This window comes from Camellia sinensis, chromosome 10 (genome assembly GCF_055761805.1).
Source record: "Camellia sinensis isolate YWXY chromosome 10, ASM5576180v1, whole genome shotgun sequence".
NCBI classification, from domain to species: domain Eukaryota; kingdom Viridiplantae; phylum Streptophyta; class Magnoliopsida; order Ericales; family Theaceae; genus Camellia; species Camellia sinensis.
In genome coordinates, this window is record NC_138970.1 from 172,697,952 (window position 1) to 172,722,321 (window position 24,370).

At 35.1% G+C, this 24,370-nt stretch overlaps 1 long non-coding RNA gene and 1 pseudogene across 1 annotated transcript; both read left to right on the forward strand.

Annotated features, from left to right (window-relative positions):
* Positions 1 to 24,370, forward strand: part of LOC145800871 (protein DETOXIFICATION 31-like) — a 47,185-nt pseudogene that overhangs the window by 810 nt on the left and 22,005 nt on the right.
* LOC145801437 (uncharacterized) lies at positions 15,424 to 16,312 on the forward strand. Its single transcript, XR_014342938.1, has 2 exons — positions 15,424 to 15,840; positions 15,976 to 16,312. It is a non-coding gene; the product is annotated as an uncharacterized LOC145801437 (long non-coding RNA).

Genomic DNA, 24,370 nt, shown 5'->3' on the forward strand with positions numbered 1-24,370 from the left:
CATATATATAAAGAGTGAGCTAATGCCCAATGAATAATACCAAAGTAAAGAGGTTATATAAATGAGATTCTTAATTAAGTAATTCTTATTTATACATAATACATGTAAATCCAAATTTGAAAGACCTCAAGTCCAATCTATCATACTCAAGGCGTATCAGAGGGACAAAACGACCTCGGGTCCAAAGTATTCATTCGTACAAAATGACCTCGGGTCCAAAATACTTGTTCAATGATATTACAAAACAGCCTCGGGCCCAATCATAACACAGAACGACCTTAGGCCCAATCACATTACAAAACGACTTCAAGTCCATCATTTCCATATTCATATCTATGCGCATATTCATATTTGTGATCATGATCACATTCGTATTCAAACGGCCTTAGGCCCATTTCGTGTCCTTGACACACATATCAAACGGCCATTTCATATACATACAGAACGACCTTTGGTCCATGTAATCAAATATACAGAACGGCCTTTAGGCCCACTTCATATTCATTCAGAACGACCTTTGGTCCATTCAGATGATTTCATACTTATCAATTTCATTACAGAGTCTTGCACAATCTAACGAATAAAATGCTCATTCATAATTCAAATTCACAAGTCTAGAAAACTTACACATAAGTAGCATTTGGAAAATAATATACATGGAAATATCTTTACTAAGATATTGCTCACAGTGTTCAGATGTCTGGTTCACCCTTGTAGTTGACCCTGACCCTTCACAGTTCATAACACACATAGAAATCGGATCACAATACAATTCATTCTGTTCTTTAATTCGTTTAATTCTCTTAGGCTCTCTCTCTAGCCTTTAGTTCATTTATAATGCTCAATGCATGCCTATGAGTGATTAGGAGTGAAAGAGAATGGAAATCAAAATATAAAACAGCTTTTCAAAATTTTCTAAAGTAGAGCTCTTTGCTCAAGCGCAACATTGGTCGCCTGAGCGGGCCCCTTGGTCTGCAAAAATACTAGTTGTTTGCATACTACGCTCAAGCGATGAGGTCAATTTATGGGTTTTCTAGAATATTGTTTGAGCTTCAAAACATAACTTTAAATGATACAACTTGCATGTTTTGTCCTATATGCCAACCATACAACTTCTAACATAATATAATGCCAATTCTACAAGTTTTGAAGCTCAAATCTCCAAGGATTCATCATACAAGCCCAAATTATTTCAAATTCAATTCCATAACTTCAAAACTCATGCACATAAATTCTATATTTTCATGGATTGTGCATGCATGTGAAATGTAAACTCTAATTTCATCTCAAATGGTAGAAATGACACTCAAATTCATGAGATTCAACAAAATTATGTATGCATGTGTGATTTAGTGCCAAATTCTCCATGTTTCAAAAATCATCTTTCTCTTTTTTATGAAATATAAATTGAAGTTATAAAGCCCTTTCAAAAATATTTGCGTGTATGAAATTTATATCAAAATCCAACTAATTTTTTATTCTGAAATATAAATTATAATTTATTTCCATATTCATCCAAATTTCAATTTAATTCACGTTTTTCATATCAAGCCCAATTCCGGACCGAAAAATTGTAAAACATGAATTGAACTTTCAAAATAATTTCAAGACTTATGTTCATACATGGCTTGTCTAAAAACATACAAACTCATAATTTGCCAAAGCTTAGTTCTTATTTCATCAAAATATGAAATCAATTCTAAGAAATCTCTGATGCATGTAAATATAGACTCAAATACTCATAGAATTCCCTCATGCATGTAACAATGAAACTTGATTTCATGCAAGATTATAAAAATCAAACTCAAAATAATAAATTTCTAAATTTAACTTCTATAGCTTGAACCTAATTTCATTTCTTCATCTCCTTACTAATTTCTTTCTAATTATATGAAATTGAACCCTCTCATTTCTTAGTTTCAGCTATTAAGTAAATTATCAACAAGATTTAAACTTTAATTTCTTACCTAGAGCTTTAGATGGTTGAATTCTTGAGTTTACTTGTTCCAATTTTCCAGCACAAAACTTGAGCTCTTTTCTTCGTCAACTATCTAATTTCCTTTTAATTCCATAAATATAATTCCAAACCCTTCTCAATCTCAAGTATAATAAGGAGATTCTACATAAATCAAGCATAAATCTTATACCTTAAACTTTAATTTCAGCAAATGGGGTTGATTTTCCTTTGATTCCCTTTGTTCTTCCTTCAACTTCCATCACAAAGTGGGCTTCTCTCTCTACACCCTTGAGCTCTCAACCTCACTCTCTTTCTAAGCTTCTTCCAACAGAAATGAGAGACTCAAGAATGAGCTCCCTCTCTTCTTCTTGACTCACATATAACACACTTCACTTCATATTAATGCCCTACGTGTGCACACACTTGCACCTCTTCTTTGAGCTCCAGCACAACAATGACATGCATACACACACACACAGAGAATTTCACTGCACACACACCCACATACACCCTCAAATTTTAGACACTCAATTTATGATTAAAATGAACTTAATTAGGCAACACTTGATCTTAATACATCTTGATCAGCACATAACTTAATTAATCATAACTAATCACAAATCCCACATAATTTAATCAGTCTAATTTGACTTCCATTATAGGCCAATTAATTATATTTAAATTTATCATTCTGAATCAGATTTTTAATCAAACTCCCAAAAGGCTCCAAATATTAAATTAAACTTTTTTTCATCCTCAATTTTGGTTTCTTAAATCATTAAGGCCTTCATATTAAACTTCAAAATCTTTGCCAATACATTACATACTCAATTGAATACCTCATAAATAAATTTAATCCATATTAACCTTAATTCCCAATTCTCATAACTTAATTAACTCCAATTCGGACCCAATTAATCAAATCTCAATTTAATAAATCTGAATCGAATATTTAATTAAACTCCCATACGATCCGATACTCAAAATTAAAATAATTCAATTCATTAATTATACTCTCTTGAGCCATTTAGGCTTTTAATTTCGAATTTCAAAATAAATCCTTATTAAAATCAAATACGAATCAGACTCTAAAATTCTCATAAATTCCAAATTACCTTAGAGTAACAACCAATTAAAATTCAAATCTCCTTAATCAATTAAACATAAAATCTTTTACATAGTGTGGTTGGCTTAATCTAAGGTTTATGCTAATTAAACTTGATTAATTCATTACGAATTGAAATTTTACCAAATTTCACTGCAAGCTCTAAAAATCATGCTAAACACAGATGTAAAGTCGGTTTTGGCTTCTAGCACCTTTAAGGCTATAAATTCTCAGTTCAAAGCCCCAATTGCAATAGATTTTTCTACACTCAACAGATATAAATTCATAATCACGTAAATCACATAATTAAACATGCAAATTCATATCAAACACATAACCATATGCATAATTAAGTATATTACGGATTGGGTCATCACAGGTATCTACCCTCCACTTGAACAGACCCATGATATCGGCTAGGCTGATGAAGGTAAGGTTTATTGTTAAAAAGTGTTTTATGTAGGTTCTTAAGACCTCGGCAAAACCCTAATGAAGCACTAGGGCGATGGTTCTAGAAATCTAAGGGGAAAGTTGGTTTCAATTTCCCTAAGGCAACTATTTCTATCAAATCCCAAACCTAGTTCTATGGAAAAACAGGATGCAAAGGCAAGAATCTGGAAAACAGACACGAAAAAGCAAAAACAAAGATTTCAAATCACCCCTTCAGTGACGGTGTGTAAAACAGTGGTGCGCAATCAAAAACACAATCGAAGCAAGAAATAGTGATTCAAGATCCATACACAAATACAAATTCAAGAACAAAAATGGGTTTACAATGCCAGAAACATGCAAGATAGAATGTGAGACGAAGTTTTCAGAGCATGGAAGCAAATGTGATACGAATAAAAGACAATAAAACTTAAAACATAGAGAACTAAAATTAAAGACTTACAGATTGGAGACGAAGAGATGGACTCTGAAGTTGAGTTAGCCAAAGTCAGATGATGCCTTTGATCCGAATAAAGTGGCAGAAAGCTTGCCGAAAATGAGGAACGAAGCAGTTGCAAGGAGCTTGAAGAAACGACAATGGTGGTTTGAGAGAGAAAATTCAAAGAGAGAGAGAGTATGAGAAATTGAATTTGCAAAAGTGAGAAGGCGAAAAGAGAGACAGAGAGAGAGAGAGAGTTTTGTCAAAAACTGGAGAGGCAGCAAAATGTAATGAAAGCGCCTTGGACAATATGTTTGTCAGGCGGCGTAGACAGAAACAACGCGACCTGATAAGCGCGTGTCAGGTACGAACCAATGAAAATGGAACACGTGGAAGAAATGGTTGAATTGACTGTGCGTGACAGCTCATGCACAGTTGAAACTCTTGCAAATCTTGAAATAATGAGGCAATAACCTCGACTAGGGACTCGATCTCAGATAGGATGCTAGTTCTTGATTCTTGATCCTTGATAAAGTGGGTGACTAACTCCTGATTACCTGAAGTCGACGAGTCATGATCTCAGTCAGAGTAATAAGTGCTTTTTTAGCCGACATATTATTTGGACAGACTATGTAGGTTCCATCACCTCAGGTTGCCGATGTAATAGAACCTAGAGGTAGTTGTGGGGAAATATTTTGTGCGTGACAGCACGTGGCTAAGGTGGGCCGAAATGTCAGCCGAGGTGCCACGTCGCCTAGTCATGCTTGCCTAGATGATCTCGGCTAGGCCGAGGTTATCTACGGAGATGCCGGAATCTAAAATAAGCGAATAAGGGACAAGAATCCTAGACGAAAGAAGGTTCTAGCTTGGATAAGAAAAAAGCTCTTAAGGAGGTTATTCCTATCTAGTTGAGAGTCCGAGATAAGCATTATGCGCTTAAATTTTACAAAGTAAGGCTTCTAGGGGATTTGGGCACTAATGGCTATAAAAGATAAGCACCCCCGTGGGTCTCAGAGATGTGTGATATACTGAGAGCAGTGACTTATGAGTTATACTCTGATTTAATATATTTGAAAGATTACTGACTTGATCGTCAGAGTGCCCCCAGGTGATGAACCACCACGGTATTCTCATCTTTTTGTTATAGGTTGTTGGGCTTAATGTTTTCTGCCGGTGCTCTTCAACTGAGTTTCCCTGTTTAGTTGTGGTCAAAAATCAACACCCACAATAATATATAATATATATGTGTTCATAACTAGTCTTTATACGCATATTCTATTTTAGATACATACAATAACTAAAAAAATCACCCCCCAAACCAATCGTATTAAGTCACTAACATAACAAATTTAAAATAAAATAAGATTTGAAATTGCTCTCAATAGAAACTAAAATGAGAAGATTACAAATTAATGGAGCCATCATAAAATATTTACAAAGTTAAGAAATTTTGTATAACTCTAATTCTTAAAATTGATAAAATTTATTACTAATTTAAATTTTTTTTTAGAAACATGGACTTGATTATAAAATGTATAACTTTATCAAAAAATATTGTAACATTAATAATAAAATGTATAACCTTATCACAAATTGGCATAATAACAAATATGTAATCAAATCACAAACTTTTGCAATATCAATTACAAAAATTTAGACATTTTTTTTTACATTAATTTATAACAAGATTGCGTATTTTATAGTTAATATTATAAAATTTTATAATAAAATTATACATTTTTATAATAAGATACATATAATATACACTCCTTAAAGAGGTGTATACCATAAGATTTTCCTGCCATACCATTCAATTCTTTAGTGAGTGATATTTTTTATCTTACTATCTTTTAAATAATATTTTCTCTTTAGATGAAATTCATTATGAATTGTGGGATCCATTAAATTTACATAATTAAGGCAAGTAAAATTGTAGATGAAATCATTCAAATAATAAAAAGAGAAATCAAATATGATATATAAATATAACATTATTAATCAAATTATATGGCATTTATAATATTAATAACTCACTTAATTGAGAAAAGTTTCTCACATTTTACTTAAAATGAGATTGTGGGGTAGAAATTGAATTAGTGTAGGTATGTTTATTTATAGAATGAAGGATAAATTACACATGTAGTCCATATACTTTGATTTTTGTATAATCTTGGTCCTTGTAATTTTAATTAACTCGGTTTTAATTATGAATTTATAATTGTCTTAATTTGATCAAATTGGCTACAATTGTCAGCATTTTTTTAATGGAAAATGTGCACAAAAGCAGCATATGTATCATGTTTTTAGATGCACTTATAAATTCAATCAACTCAGTGAGTTAAACTCAACTAACTCAGTGATCATTTTCTATTAAAAATCCTAATAATGTTATCAATTAAACTAAATTGATACAAAATCTAAAATTAACGCTCCGTTTGTTTGGACAAAAAATATTTTCTAATGGAAAACATTGTCTACGGAATTTTTTTTTAGGAAATGTTTTCTAAAGAAAATATTTTTCTATTTTTGGTGGTGATGGACATGATGGAACGAAGGTGGAGATGGAGATGGTGACATGGTGGTGGGGTGACAGCGACGGTGATGGTGGTGTGGTGGTGAAGGTGAGAGTGGTGATGGTAGTGTGGTAACATTGGTAAAATTTTAGTCCGAAAAATCTTTTATGTCTTTTAAAAATGAAAAACATTTTCTGTAGAAATAAGTTTGTTTTCCATTGACTATAAAAAACATTTTCTGTTGACTTTCGTTTTTTATTATACTAAATACCAGAAAATACGAAAAATGTTTTTCGTTCAAACAAATGGAGCGTACGAGCCAAAATTGAGCCAATTAAAAATATAGCAATCAAAATGATACAAGGGATAACATATAAAAACTACTGGTGTAATTTGCCTAATTAATGAATTTAAATCATCAATTGATTTTTCTAAAATCAAATCTAGTAAAAAATTTGAATGTGTGTAGCAGTGATGTTATAATTACGTGCAATCTAAATTCCACCACACCAAATCCAGCACGAGGAGGAGGAGGAGGATAATAGGAAGTAGCCACTTCTCTCCACCATAGCTGGTGACCATATAACAAAATCAAACACTTCTCTATCTTCATCCTTTGTTGCCGATGAAGCCGATATCAACCCAATTCACAACATCAATGATTTCTTCAGAGAATCCATCGTTGAATCAAAAAAGCTCTAGTACCATACTTCTATATCGTGATATCGGGCAACGTAACGGTATCGATCGCGGAGTATCAGTATCGGTAGTATCGACCGGTACATATCGGGAATCGGGTGTCGCGACCATGAAATTTCAAAAATCATTAGCAATCCCTCTAAAACTCAATTTTATGCAATTTTTTTTTTTTTTGTGACTCTTTTAACCTTAATTTATCACATTTTAATCGAAATTTTGATATGCAGGAGCACTTTTGACTCATTTTCAACTAAATAATATGTATTTATTTTAGTCTCAAGCCCTTTTTTGGCATATATGTTAAACTTTTAATAAAAAAATTAATGTGGAAATATTTTTTTTACTTATTTTCAACAATGAAATATTTCCAAATGCACAACAAATTAATAAGAGAAAGAGAAACATGAAAATAAATCATTCGCTTCAGTCATAATCACATACAAACAATCAACTACAAATCAACAACTCTGAAACTTACTAATAAAAAGAATTACGTGGTGGTACAGAAGGATCTCCATATCTCACATCACTTTGATCATCACTATGAATTGGTTGGCCTATTTCTCCATATTGATATTCCTAGTGGTAGTTATTGAAAGTGCATTGATCATAAGTGGTGTTGTTGTTGCCATTGCTACTTGATTGTTGTTGTGTCATTGCAAGCGCCCTTGTACCATAATTAAACCCTCTGTATATGGATATTGATGAGGTTGTTGAGAATAGTTCCAATTTCCCATATAAGGTGGTTGATAGATGTGTGGTGGTGGTTGACTTAGAAGAGGGTAATAAAGATATGGTACTGGGCATATTGGTTGCCAATGTTGAGTTTCCCTTCCATCTTCTTGTCTAACTTTGAGATGTCCAAATTGATTTCTAAGGTCACGATGACCATAAAAATCATCAATATGTTGTGAATGCCCAATTGATGCTTCTACATCAAGAGCAAAAATAGAATGTCGTCATTGCTGTCCTTGTTTCAATAATGATCAATATGATAAATACTGTGTCTACTACCATGTGCAGAACCTGCAGACTCTCATTGTCCACCACTACCACCACCTGTTGGAGGACGACTGCCATCACTATTATCTCTACTACCACTAGGTGGACTCAAACCGGGACCCTCACTAGAGCCACTTCCAGCAGACCCTGCTCTTTGATGGTATTGAGGTGCTTGGCTACTAGTGGCATGATCTCCCTTATCATCATCATTAACAATCAACCAACCTGAGTTTTCTTCATCATCCAAGACTACATGTTCTCTCTCTTAAAGCCATGGAGTTAATAGATCATCTTCTTCAAATATATAGTCAAGATTGATGCGCTTAAAGATTCCTCTCTATCATCTTGGATTTTTCGTGTTTCATGTCTGATCTTTAGCCTCATATTGTAATACACATATACAAGTTTATTTAATTTTTTATACTTCAACCGATTCCTTGTCTTTGTATGTGAGAGGGTGATTTTTTGGGAAAAATTGGGCCGAGCTGGGAGTTGGGCCATGCGGCCCAAAGTATGAAAGGATTGGTAAGAAGCCGTAGTGTCACTCCGACCCCAGTAGAGGTATAGATACTCCGGCCCAGGAGGAGTGAAGTTATTCCGGCCCAGGAAGGGTGCGGTTACTTCGGTTCAAGAATGTGCAAAGCTACTCCGGTCTGGAGTTAACTAGAGTTGGACCGGTCTTGGAGTTATACCGGTCTTACAATTATACCGGTCGCATACCGGTAGTTCGGTCCAGACATACCACGGGCTGAGCAGGGGCAGCCGAGATAGGGAGTTCTCGGAGAGGACCGAACTAAGGATAGTTCGGCCTTCTGTGGCTCTACATAGGCAAGCTTATTTCGGCCATGTGGTAGTTCGGCCGTGGTAAAAACCATCCCACTTGGTTTAAGCAGTGGGGGAGGGTGTAAAAGGATAAGCATTATCCTTTAGGAGTATAAATCCTAGGAGGACTCTGCATGGAGAAATAAAAGTCCTACTAGGATTGTGCCACTCGAAATCTATAAAAGCTCACAAGCAACACCTTGGAGGAGGTAATTCAATTTTACTTTCTGAGAACATAGAGCTTTGTCTATTTGTCAAGTTTTCTGACTTAGGCATCGGAGAGGTTTCCGGCACACACCCGCCGGCTAGCTCACGTTTGTGTTTTCAGGTGACAAAGCGACGTCGTACGGAGGAGCGTGGATTTGGTCAACAGGATTATACGAGGAGAATTATTTCCTCCCCGTACAGTATGTATCAGGATAAATGTGCTCCAATTGCGTTCACAATTAGAAGAAGACGTGGTTTGGCTCAATACTCTCACAGCCACTTTTTGGAGTGCCAGAGCCAATGTACCATAATGGATCCACCATTCAGCTATATACAAATCAATTAATTATTAGTGATTATGTTATAATTTGACTTATAAGTGTTGACAATGTAACAATGATATGTAATTAAAATAGTTAATAGTTGATTGAGTATATAATAATTTCCAGGATTTGTTGCTTTCACTGCTATTTGTGCTAACACAACACCAAAAGAATCTTCTTTATTACTGTTAGGTTTTTATTCTTGACAATCTCGTTTGACAAAACTCCTTTCAGTTGTACTTGTATTCGTACTTTTATTTCAGTGAAGCTATGAGTTTTTAGATGCGAATCCAACCTGAATTGTGCCTTGCAGAGAAGTTTGTGGTGTTAATTCTTTTGTGTTTGCCACTTCGCTGACTATGTCGTTTGTGTGCTCAAGCGAAGAATCTTTGGTTCCAGAAGTTTGATCGCTTACAAAAATACTGGGAGTTGCATTTTTCTGCTCAAACAGAATTTCCTGTGCTTGAGCGGCCATTCTTGCACTCGAGTAGAGATCACGGAACAAATTACTATAAATATGTGTTTCAGTCAGATTTTAGGGTTTTGGTTTCCAGATCTTCTTCTTGGATATTAGGGTTTATATCTGGGGCTATTTTGCTTGGTTTCTTTGATGTTTAATGGAGTATTCAACTCATGGTTTAAGAAGTATACATCAAAAGATTGTTTGTTTATTCTATATAAAAGAGAGAGTTATTCTTCAGTGGATTCCATAGAATACGGGCCTGAAGCTTTGGTGGATTCCAAAGTGGCTCATCGTTGTGATTTGACATCGTCGTTGTGGATTCAATGTTGGGCAAGACAATTCCGAGGTGAAGACGGGGCTGAAAGAGGCACATAGGGGTCGGTTCGATTCGGGCGTGGATTCGCTAGGTAATTGAGAGTACACTAGTGTAATTCTTTTTTGTCTTTTTAGTGGATTGTTTTGTGGCTTTTGCCTGTGATTTTTTATCACAATTGGAAGCGCTTCAATTGTGGTTTTTTCATGTAAAATCTTTGTGTTGATTTGTCTTTGATTGTTTGATTGGGATTGTTATTAACTATTTAAAATTGATACATAATCACAAATCAATATTTAGGGGATTTCTAGATTTTTCAATTACAAAATAAAGAGATCTGCAATGAACAAAAGGCAATAAGCAGTTTTACAAATACAATTCACAAGTCAAATAATAAGTTATCAATTTAACTAATATTAAATAATGACTAACTTGGTTTATCGCCTGTATTTGCTCGTTTAAATCTTGTAGAAGTCTTGAAATCACATTTCTAACTCCACTCATCACTTCTCGATGATTAGAAAGGTGCTCCTCATATTGGAATATGGGATTTAAAAAATAACTTACATTCAAATATAAAAAAATAATAAAAGTGAGACAAAGGAACACATAATTTATAATTTAAATAAATTAAAAATTACTTAACAGCAGTATGCAAGTCAGTGTGTAGTTGGAAAGCCTATCGATTATCAATAATCTTCCAATAATCTACATAATAGCGATAATTTTGTTTGATGGCCAACATTAGCCCTGTTTGGTAGAGCTGTTGAAAAGTGCTTATAGCTTATGCCTAAACAGCTTATAGCTTATAACTTTCAGCTTAAGCTGATTTCCAGCTTATTCTTAAAGCATCTCCTGCCCCACTCAAAGAATAAGCTGATTTCTGACTTCCACAAAGCTATAAGCTATAAGCTATAAGTTAAACCAAACACATCAAAATAACTTAAATTAAGCTGAAAGCTGAAATAAGCTGTAAATAATTTCTGCCAAACAGACACATTGTGGGCTTTTCATCTCCTTCTACAAGTCTAAGCACCTTTAGAAGTGGTTCTTGAACTTTTAATACATCTACTGCCTTGGTCCAAACATCTTTACTTTGTATAATTTTTTTCGGTTCTTTTGCATCATCTTTTTTGGACCATTTGTTGTGCTTCCACTCTTGAGAATGAAACATATCCTGTCAAGCAGTCTTATGATTAACAATGCTTTCCAAAGTAATGAAATTAGTGGCAAAGTGTGTGATGACAGGACATAACAACTCTCTATTCCTGTGAATCTCTTCATGAAATCAACAACCCAATTGGAGTTGTAAACAAAGCGTATGATTACTTTTGTACAATCCAACACCTTTGCCAAACTTTTTTTCTTCCCAATATCCTCTAACATAAGATCAATACAATGAGCTGCACATCCTGTCCAATATAGATTCTCACTTTTTTGTATAAATTTGTAACCAGCTGTCTTTATCACAGCTTCATTATCAGTTACGATTTGCACAACATATTTTTCTCCAATTTCGTCCACTACTTTGTCCATGAGGCCCAAGTAATAATCAGTTGACCTACTAGGTACATCAGTTATATCCACAGACTTTTGAAAAATTGTTTTATGATTACTATACACAAGAAAATTAACAATGTGCTTTCTTGTGGGCCTAGACCATCCATCGAACATAATTGTAACACCTCTCTCAGCCCAACTAGATTTATGAGATTTTATTCAATTTTGTAAAGCTTCATACTCTATTGGTAAATAAACTTCAGTTACTTGTTTAATAATAAATAACAAACAAAAACTATTAACAAGAATCTTAATAATTTATTTATTTTTAAACATAGAAAAAGTTTTTCAAACTTTAAGTTAGAGGCTTACTTCATAAGAACTAGGTAGCTTTGTTCCTTTTCCAACCTCTCTTGCATTATCCAGCATTGGTTCTAGCCATTTAGAATTAACAACATTAGTAGGCACCGGAGTGAACAATACAAACTGGCTAACTACTCTTTCTAATTTTTTTCTTTGCTTCTCTCAAGAATCTATAGGAGAGTTTGGATTGTTTGTTGCCTTTGGTCCTATGAAGATCCACGTCTATGTCTAATAATTGAACTTCTGGAGAGGATGTATCAATCCATTTCTTACCTGTACTAGCCTCACGAACACTATGACTTCGCCGAGCAAAACCAGGAAGACATGCAACCTCAATATCACTAGCCCTAATTTGTCGCGCCATAACCATTTCTAGGTCCTCCTCATCATTTTCATCATCATCACACTAACTGGCTCTAATTTGTTCTGTCAATTCCTCATTCATCTTCCTTTTGTCAAGCTTTTTGCCCTTATAATTATTCAAATGATCCATCATTAGTGTCCGAACTTCACCACTGACATTAGTACAAGGTGCTACTTTACCTTTCATATGGGCCAAATGTTGCTTTAACCTAGTTATACCACCATTTAGCTCTTTTCCACAAAATGTACACCAAATTTTATGACTAGTATTTTCTAGTGGAATTCCAAATTTCCAAACAATATCATCACTTGGAGGTTTTCCACTAGAACCACCTCTGTGCGCCATTATAACTTTCAATTATATACAATAACAATTTTCAATTGACAAATATTGTAATTCTAATTTAGATAGTAACAATAATGCATTTAAAATAAAAATAAAAAATCTAAATTATTAAACTTCTTTACTTAACAATTAAAGCTCTTTAAAAAAATTTGACAGATGAAACCTCTTTAAAAATAATCTGAAATAAAAAATCTGATAGATTAAAAAATTTGAAACAAAATCTAAAATAATCTGAAATAATAAAATAAAATCTGAAATAAAAAATCTGATAGATTAAACCTCTTTAAATAAAAATAAAAAATCTGAAATATTAAACCTCTTTAACAAAAAAAAACAAAAACAAAAACAAAACAAAACAATGAACAATCACAAACATTTCCACTAATCTTGTTTGTGGATCCAAGCTTTTGACAGACGAAGATCTTCATTTCAATATTTATTTTTCTTGTTTTTTTTCCCTTGCTCAACTGACAACAAAATAAATATATATATTAATATAAACAGAGGTATACATGTACAAACAAATAAAAAAATTAAAAATTAAAAAAAAAAACCCTAAACATTTACAATCTACAAATCCACCATAAACACAAGCACCTTTATGTACCTGAGTACCTCTCTCTTCTTATCCATTTCAATCTCCCATACCATAATATAACCACAAACATTCCTCTCTCTCTCTCTCTCTCTCTCTCTCTCTTTTTCTATCTCTAAAAGATGCAGAACAATGGCTTAAAAAGGCAATTATGAAACTGAAAGGGAAAAAAATATAAACAGAACAACAACAACAACAACAACAACAAAACAGAGCATAACAATAGCACAAATTATAACTTGCAAGTTGCAACTGAGGGAGACAAACCTTCTTTGAAGAAGCTTGAAAGCGGCGGCTTTGGTTTTGGGCAAAGTCAGGCCTACATTAATGATCGATTCAATGCTTCTCCCTGTAACACTTTACAAGATCGATGCCACCAGGAGATGGGTTTGGATTTGGGTTTGATTGAGGATTTGGGTTTGGTCCTATTGAGGGATTTTGTTTACAGGTTGTTGTCTCCTCAAGTTGAAGGTTGAAGTGAACTCCACACAGCCCAAAGAAAGAAGCTTAGATCTATAGAGCCAAGCCACAAAGAAGTTAGATTGTGAAATGTGAACTGCAAATCTATAACTTTTATTAAATTTATGGTCCGTGGAAGTGTGAAATTGCTTGAAGAAGACAAAGCATTTGAAGTGAAAGGTCTGAGTGAGTGATGTACATGTATGTGATGGGTTATTCCTTTCTTTTCTGCAATTGCTTTTGCTTTTGCTTTTGCAGGTTCTCTGCTCCAATTTCATCTGTACTAGCGATGGCAAATGTGTATCAGAACTGTATCGCTCATGTATAGGATTCAGGCCGATACGTACCGAGAATCGAATGTTACGGTTGCAAATTTCATTCTCACCAGTATACCGGCCCATATCCGAATTAGCACTCCAATTTTCTGATATTTAGAACTATGTCTGGAACCTTGCTGGTCCGACTATCTCCACCGCCATATGCTAGTATCCTCTTGGAGCTATCACTTAAGTCTTCGCCGCCGGCCATGTCAAAACTATGGAACTCGCTGCTGTGTCGGTCGAAAACTCTGTCATTGCCGGATTCTCTTTCGGCATCTTAGTAAGTTTGTACCAAACAGTTTAGCATTGATATAGAAAATTTAAAATTATAAAAATAAATAAATTAAAAAAAAAACCTACATACCCAAAAATAATAATGTGTTAAATGTCACACTCAAAATAAATTTAATTTACAAGTACTAGCTAAACTGGTAAAGAATTAATCCTAGTGTAGACACCTCATTTTGATCAGCTCTAAGACTTGCGAGCTTTCTTTTAAGAAAAATGGAATTTTGTTTTCTCACAAAAACCTTACGCCCCATTTTGGCCAAACCATTTTAGACCTTAAAACCCTCATTTTAAAATATTTTTCAAAATGTTTTTACGATGTTCTGAGACTCCCATTTTGATACTTTTCAGTAAACCAAGTAAGGACAAAGTATAAATAAATGGAAGGGATGTGAACTCTTTGAAAAATATTTAAAAACATCTTCTTTATAGGTTTGGAATAGAAGGAAATAGGAAGGGATGGAAGAAAACTAATTTAGGAATAGGATAAGCACCAAATCGTTAACAAAGAAATGAATAGCCTTTACAAAATTAGTCATATCTCTTTGTAAACTTAGCCTTTAGATATGATTCCATCACCATTGGAAAGTAGACTTCTGGGGCTTCAATTTAGACTCAAGAATCACCAAAAACCAAGTTAGGATAAGGGAGATATGCCCATTTAAAGTCGGGCTTAAGAGCAGATTTTGTTGACTCAACCTGAGACAGCAGCAGACCTGTTTTGGTTCGGTTGGGACACCCCATTGACCCACTTTCTGATCTATTAAAGTGCACCACTCATCCTCCATTATCTCCACTCACCCTCCATTATCAAAAGAGGTTTTGGCCTTGTCATAAAGGATGAATCAAAAGCAACAAAGTCTTGATCATCATTATCATCCTTGTCATCCCCGTCACCTTTGTCTTCCACCTTGTCCCCCATTCCTTGACTTTTTTATTCCTTCATGGCTTATACATTCATATTGTATATTAAAGAGGGGGAGGGTGGAATGAGGAGATCATTCGACAGAGTTAGAGAGAAAAGAGAGCAAAAGAGGAAAAATTGTCTAAATTGCAACCTTGAGCCAAAACACTTCCAAGCTTCTGTAGCTACTGGAATTCCTCATTTCCATACACCAAAACCACTCCAAAAATTCTGATATAGCCAAAGATCAATTACCTTGATCATAAGGAATAGTGTTTAGTGATTGAAAGTGAGAAAAACTAGAGAATTAGCCACTTTCCATACCATAAACTCCATAATTTCGAATTTAGGATTTAAGAACACACTCCCTACACTTGAGGGTGATCAAGAGGAAGTTTGTGAACTAAAGAGTTCATCATTTCCTTGGAAGGTGAATTTCACAAAGTTTTTATTTTCTTGCATTTTTTATTTATTTTGCTCTTTTGCTTTGATTTCTTTTTATATTATATATTGTTGTAATCTAATTAAAGTGGTGACTTGAGACTCTCATATATATTGTTTTTAGTTATGTTTTTATTGTGGAAATCAAAGAAAAAAGAGTTTGGCCGAGCCTACCAAGCTACCTAGCCCGTTAGTTGGCCAGATAGCCACCTAAAAGTACACCATCGCGCCCGCTACCTTCATAACCGTGCCCGCGATCTCTAGGCAAAACCGGGCAGCCTTCCGACGTTGAGAAGATCCACCTCCGATGGTCTTTGAGGCGCTTGAAGCTACTATTTTCTTATGTTTATTTTATTTTGAGTGTTTGTGAGGATTTTATATTGTGTTGTAATATTTATTCATCTCACTCGTATTTGTAATATTTAAAGTGTTGTAATAATTTCTCATCCCCACTTCTTATCTATCCCATTCTTTAATCGCTTTCCCTAAATGTACATATATATATATATATATATCTTGCATGGCATGCATAGCCATGCTTTTACATACATGATTCATGCCTAAATCTAGCTAAATTTTCATCTTTGTGCTTTAATTGATTATTACTTGATTTTGTGCGCTATTGCATGTTTTGCAATGTTTCACATGTCATGTTTTAGAAGCTAGATCTTTAGAAGCATTCTTGTTTATGTATTGCATTAGGATTTTGTATATAGGATCATGCATATTTTACTAACTTTGTTTTGTAGCTGTTCGTGGGACGTCAGTAAATATGTAAGTTGTTATGCTTTAGCATCCTGCTTGTACATAATTTTCTTATTATGTTTAGCATCCTTCCATGTGACTATTGCTTATGTGATATATCTATATGAATACCGGTGGATGGAGGTTGTGTCGCTTAATTTGGAATAATATTGATTTTCATGTTTGTAAACTCAATTTCTTTGAGTTGTACATCTTCAAAACTCTTTCAAAAAATACGTGAACTCAAATTGTTGCAAGATGAATGACATAATGTATACTTGTATGATTCACATAGTAAATTTTTAGGATTTATTAAATAAATCAAAATGTGAACATATAAAGCAAATAAAACTCATATCATGGTTTAGTAGAGGCTGATCTTTGATTAGGTGAGCGGGGGTGCTCATTATTGACCTTCCCCTCTCATACCTAAGGTAAAGAGCCAAGCATCTTTGGTTACGATGAACAGTAGCCTTGGCACGAATCATGGATTTCCTAATTTCCTAAAATATTAGGTGACAACTCTAAAATCTAATAACGCAGTCCATTTTTGACAAAATTGCAATAAAATGGATTTTCAATAAAAGTTTTCAAATTTGGACTCTCATCTATGTTTCACATTGCATTCATGAGACTAGATTGCAGAGATCTCGAGAGTCTGAACTGTTTAACACCCGCAGGTACCCCCTGGGTGATGTTACAGTTTCTGGGAGGTGAACTCTTTCGATCAAAATGTTGCACTTTTTAGTAAACTGAGTAAAGACAAAGTGAAAATAAATAGAAGGGAGGTGAAATATTTAAAAACATTTTCTTTATAGGTTTAGAGTTGAAGGAAATAGGAGGGGGTGGAAGAAAACTGGTTTAGGAAAAAGATGAGCATCAAATTGTTAAGACAGAAATGAATAGCCTTCACTAAATTAGACATATCTCTCTGTACACTTGGAATTTGGATGTCATGCTACCACCATTGGAAAGTATACTTCTGGGGATTCAATTTTCACTCAAGAATCACTTAAAACTGAGTCCGAATAAGAGAGATATACCCGTTTGAAATCGAGCTTAAAAACAAATTTTGGTGACTCGGCCCGAGACAGCAGCAGACCCATTTTTTTTTTTTTTTTTTGGTTCAGTTGGGACAACCCATTGACCCATTTTCTAATCCATTCAAGTACACCCACTCATCCTTCATTATCTCCACTCACCCTCAATTATCAAAAGAGGTTTTGGCCTTGTCATAAAGGATGAATCAAAAGCAACAAAGTCTTGATCATTATTATCATCCTTGTCATCCCCATCACATTTGTCTTCCACCTTGTCCCCCATTCCTTGATTTGTTTATTCTTTCATGGCTTATGCATTCATATTGTATATTAAAGAGAGGGAGGATGGAATGAGGAGAAAAATCATTCGAGAGAGTAAAAGGAAAAAGAGAGCAAAAGAGAAAAAATTGTCTAAATTGCAACTTTGAGCCAAAACACTTCCAAGCTTCCACAGCTACTGAAATTCCTCATTTCCATACACCAAAACTACTCCAAAAATTGTGATATAGCCAAAGATCAATTGCCTTGATCATAAGGAAGACTATTTATTGATTGAAAGTGAGAAAAACTAGAGAGTTAGTCACTTTCCATACCATAAACTCCATAATTTTGAATTTAGGATTTGCGAACACACTTCCTACACTTGAGGGTGATCAAGGGGGAGTTTGTGATCTAAGGAGTTCATCCTTTCCTTGGAAAGTGAATTTCACAAACTTTTTATTTTCTTGTATTTCTTACTTATTTTGCTCTTTTACTTTGATTTCCTGTTATATTATATATTTTTGTAGTCTAATTGAAAGTGGTGAGTTAAGACTCCCATGTATATTGTTTTCAATTTCATTTTTGTTGTAAAAATATAAGAAAATAGAGTTTGGCTGAGCCTACCGGGCTACCTGGTTCGTCAGTTGGCCGGGTAGCCACCTAAAAGTACATTATTGCGCCCGCGACCTTCATGACTATGCCCGCGACCTCTAGGCAAAATCGAGCAACCTTCTGCTCTATTTTGTTTCTAACTCTCTCGAATGATTTTCCTCTTTTTCATTGCATCCTCTCCCTCGTTAGTATACAATCTGTATGTATAAGCCAAGATGGAATAAACAAGTCAAGGAATGGGGGACAAGGTGGAAAACAAAGGTGATGGGGATAACAAGGATAACGATGGTGATCAAGACTTTGGTGCTTTTGATTCATCTTTTATGACAAGGCCGAAATCTCTTTTGATAATGGAGGGTGAGTGGAGATAAATGGATCAGAAAATGGGTCAACGGGTGTCCCAACTGAACCAAAAAAAAAAATGGTTCTGCTGCTGTCTCGGGCTGGGTTAACAAAATTTGCTCTTAATCCTGACTTCAAATGAGCATATCTCCCTTATCTGGACTCAGTTTTAGGTGATTCTTGAGTCTAAATTGAAGCCCCAGAAGTCTCGTTTCCAATGATGGTGGTCTCACATCTAAATTCCAAGTGTACAAAGAGATATGCCTAATTTAGTGAATGTTGTTCATTTCTTACGCCCTATTTTGGGAGGCAAATGAGTTAGTGAAAAAGAAGAAAATCATTTGAGAGAGTTAGGAAGAAAAGAGAGCAGAAGGCTATCCGGTTTTGCCTAGAGGTCGCGAGCACGGTCATGAAAGTCGCCGCCACGATGGTGTACTTTTAGGTGGCTACCCAGCCAACTAACGGGCCAGGTATCCCAGCAGGCTTGGCTAAACTCTATTTTCTTAGATTTCTAAAACAAAAACAAAACTAAAAACAATATATACATATATATGGGAGTCTCAACTCACAACTTTCAATTAGATTATAACAATATATAATATAATAAGAAATCAAAGCAAAAGAGCAAAATAAGTAAGAAATGCAAAAAAATGAAAAGTTTGTGAAATTCACCTTCCGAGGAAAGAATGAACTCCTTAGTTCACAAACTCCCTCTTGATCACCCTCAAGTGTAGGAAGTGTGTTCTCAAATCGTCAATTCAAAATTATGGAGTTTATGGTATGGAAAATGGCTAACTCTCTAATTTTTCTCACTTTCAATCACTAAACAGTCTTCCTTATGATCAAGGCAATTGATCTTTGGCTATATCACAATTTTTGAAGTGGTTTTGGTGTATGGAAATGAGGAATTTCAGTAGCTATGGAAGCTTGGGAGTTTTGGCTCAAGGTTGCAATTTAGACAATTTTTCCTCTTTTGCTCTCTTTTCTCTCTAACTTTCTTGAATGATATTTCTCCTCATTCCATCCTCTCCCTCTTTAATATACAATCTAAATGTATAAGCCATGAAATAATAAACAATTCAAGGAATGGGGGACAAGGTGGAAGACATAGGTGATGGGGATGACAAGGATGATAATGATGATCAAGACTTTGTTGCTTTTGATTCATCCTTTATGACAAGGTCAAAACCTCTTTTGATAATGGAGGGTGAGTGGAGATAATGAATGGTGAGTGGGTGCACTTGAATGGATCATAAAATGGGTCAATAGAGTGTCCCAACGAACCAAAACCAAAAAAAACGGGTTTGCTACTTTCTTGGGCCGGGTCACCAAAATCTGCTTTTAAGCCCGACTTCAAATAAGCATATCTCCCTTATTCAAACTTGGTTTTAGGTGATTCTTAAGTCTAAATTGAAGCCCCAGAAGTCTACTTTATAATGGGGTGGCCTCGTATCTAAACTCCAAGTGTGCAAAGAGATATGTTCAATTTAGTGAAGGCTGTTCATTTATTTCTTAACGATTTGATGCTCATCCTTTTCCTAAACCAGTTTTCTTGCATCCCCTTCTATTTCTTTCAACTCCAAACCTATAAAGAAGACGTTTTTAAATATTTTCAAAGAGTTCACCTCCCTTCCATTTATTTCCACTTTGTCCTTACTCGGTTTACTAAAAAGTGAAATATTTTAATCAAAATGGGACCCTCAGAACATCATAGAAACATTTGAAAAAATATTTTGAAAAGAGGGTTTTAAGGTCTAAAATAGTTTGGCCAAAATGGGGCGTAAGGTTGTTTGAGAGAAAACCAAATTTCATTTTTCTTGTTGAGAATTTTGTGAAAAACACCTTCTTGTCATTCATCATAGGGTTATAAAAAGAAAGCACCCAAGTCTTAGGGTTGGTCAAAATGGGGTGTCTACAGTTGCCCCTCTTTGACAAGATTCAAAGTCATTTCATGACGTGAGGGAATGTCAAAGCCCGAAGACGACCCTTTTGACAAGGCCGTAAGACATGGGCAAACAAACAAGATGCAATGCAAGTGGTTGAACCTGAAGGTTGCCTATGTATCCCATTGCAAGGAATCAAAACAGCGTAGTTCAGGGCATAATGCAAATGACATGCTCGACATACAATTTGAAAGTTAGACTCGCACGCTTCGCGTAGTCGTCTGTTTTGAAAATTCATGATTATGTAATAGGATGCTATATTGTGGAGTGATAATAAAGATATGAAGATAGTAACATAAGAGACAAGCCCCGTGCAAATGACATAAAGCCTAACAGAGGGTATAACGCATATAAATGTGCCACAACACAAATAATAGAGAGAGTGCATTGCACACAAATGTGCCATATTGCATTAAATGTGCCACATCTCAGTTAATAGAACAAAAGTGAACTCAAAATCTTAACACGTCTCACATGAGAGGAGAAATAGTCAACCTGAGATCCAAACGCGTTTCATGCGGGAAGAGGTATAGTGGTGTAACCAACAGACACACCTAACCATATCTCATACGAAGAAGGGGAAGGTTTTAACCAAGTAAACATCAAATCCTAATACGTTCCACGTGAAAGGTTAAAATGTGGTGTAACCAACAAGCATACCTAACTGTATCTCATGCGGAAATGGAGAAGGTTTTAACCAGGTAAACATCTAATCCTAACACATTTCACGTTAAAGCAGCAAAGGTGGTGTAACCAAGAAGTGTACCTAACCGTATCTCATACGGAAAGGGAAGGTTTTAACTGGGTAAACATCTAATCCTAACACATTTCACGTGAAATGAGCAAATGTGGTGTAACCAACAAGCGTACCTAACCGTATTTCAAACGAAGAGGGGGAACGTTTTTACTAGGTAAACATCTAATCCTAAAACACTTTACATGAAATGAGCAAAAGTGTTGTAACCAACAAGTGTACCTACCCGTATCTCATACGAAGAAGGAGAAGATTTTAACCGGGTAAACATCTAATCTTCGCACATTTTACGTGAAAGGAGCAAATGTGGTGTTACCGAAAAGCATACCTAACCGTATCTCCTACGGAAAGGGGAAAGGTTTTAACCAAGTAAACTTCTAGTCCTAAAACGTTTCACGTGAAAGGTGAAAATGTGGTGTAACCAACAAACATACCAAACCGTATCTCATACGAAAATGTGAGAGATTTTAACTAGGTAAACATCAAATCCTAACACGTTTCACGTGAAAGGTGAAAATGGGGTGTGACCAACAAGCATACCTAACCGTATCTCATACGGAGAAGGAGAAGGTTTTAACTAGGTAAACATCCAATCCTAACACGTTTCATGTGAAATGAGCAAAGGTAGTGTAACCAACAAGCGTACCTAACCATATCTCATACGGGGAGAGGGAAAGTTTTAATTGGATAAGCATCTAATCCTAACACGTTTCACGTGAAAGGAGCAAAGGTGGTGTAACCAACAGGCATATCTAATCGTATCTCATACAGAGAGGGGAAAGGTTTTAACCGAGTAAACATCTAATCCTAACACGTTTTACATGAAAGGAACAAAAGTTGTGTAATCGACAAGTATACCTAACCGTATCTCATATGGAAAAGGTTTTAACCAGGTAAACATCTAATCCTAACACGTTTCACGTGAAAAATGAAAATGCCGTGTAACCAACAAGCATACCTAACCGTATCTCATATGGAAAGGACGGAGATTTTAAATAGGTAAACATCAAATCCTAATACGTTTCACGTGAAAGGTGAAAATGTGGTGTAACAAATAAGCATACCTAACCGTATCTCATACAGAAATGGAGAAGGTTTTAACCGGGTAAACATCTAATCCTAACATGTTTCAAGTAAAAAGAGCAAATGTGGTGTTACTAACAGGCGTACCTAACAGTATCTCATACGGAGAGGGGAAAGGTTTTAACCAGATAAACATCTAATTGTAACATGTTTCATGTGAAATGAGCAAAGGTGGTGTAACCAACAAGCGTACCTAATCATATGTCATACGATGAGGGGGAAGGTTTAAACCGGGTAAACATCTAATCCTAACACGTTTTACGTGAAATAAACAAAGGTGGTGTAACCAACAAGCATACCTAATCGTATCTCATACGGAAAGGGGGAAGGTTTTGACCTGGTAAACATCTAATCGTAACATGTTTCACATGAAAGGTGAAAATGTAGTGTAACCAACAAGTATACCTAACCGTATCTCATACGGAAAAGGGGAAGATTTTAACCAGGTAAATATCAAATCCTAATACGTTTCACATGAAAGGTGAAAATATAGTGTAACCAACAAACATACCTAACTGTATCTCATATGAAAAGGGGAAAGGGTTTTAACTAGGTAAACATATAATCCTAACAAAGGTGGTGTAACCAACAGGTGTACCTAACCATATCTCATATGTAGAGGGGGAAGGTTTTAACTGGGTAAACATCTAATCCAAACACATTTCACGTGAAAGTAGCAAAGGTGGTGTAACCAACAGGCATACCTAACCATATCTCATACAGAGAGGGGGAATGTTTTAACTGGGCAAATAACTAATCTTAACACATTTTACATGAAAGGAGCAAAGGTGGTATAACCAACAAGCATACCTAACCGTATCTCATACGGAAAGCAGGAAGGTTTTAACCAAGTAAACATCTAATCCCGGAATTTAGATGTGAGGCCATCACCATTGGAAAGTAGACTTATGGAGCTTCAATTTAGACTCAAGAATCACCGAAAATCGAGTCCAGATAAGGAAAATATGCCCGTTTAAAGTCAGGCTTAAGAGCAAAATTTGGTGACTTGGTCGAGACAGCAGCAGACCCGCTTTTTTGCGTTTTGGTTAGGTTGGGACAGCCCCATTTACCCTTTTTATGATCCATTCAAGTGCACCCACTCACCCTCCATTATCAAAAGAGGTTTTGGCCTTGTCATAAAGGATGAATCCAAAGCAACAAAGTCTTGATCATCATTATCATCCTTGTCATCCCCATCACCTTTGTCTTCCACCTTCTCCCTCATTCCTTGACTTGTTTATTCCTTCATGGCTTATACATTCAAATTGTATATTAAAGAGGGAAAGGGTGGAATAAGGAGGAAAATCATTCGAGAGAGTTACAGAAAAAAGAGAGCAAAAGAGGAAAAATTGTCTAAATTACAACCTTGAGCCAAAACACTTCCAAGCTTCCATAGCTACTGAAATTTCTCATTTCTATACACCAAAACAACTCCAAAAATTCTGATATAGTCAAAGATCAATTGCCTTGATCATAAGGAAAAGCGATTACTGATAGAAAGTGAGAAAAACTAGAAGGATAGCCATTTTTCATACCATGAACTCCATAATTTCGAATTTAGGATTTGAGAACACACTTCCTACACTTTAGGGTGATCAAAAGGGATTTTGTTAACTATGGAGCTCATCCTTTCCTTGGAAGGTGAATTTCACAAAGTTTTCATTTTCTTGCATTTCTTATTTATTTTGCTCTTTTGCTTTGATTTCTTTTTATATTATACATTGTTGTAATCTAATTGAA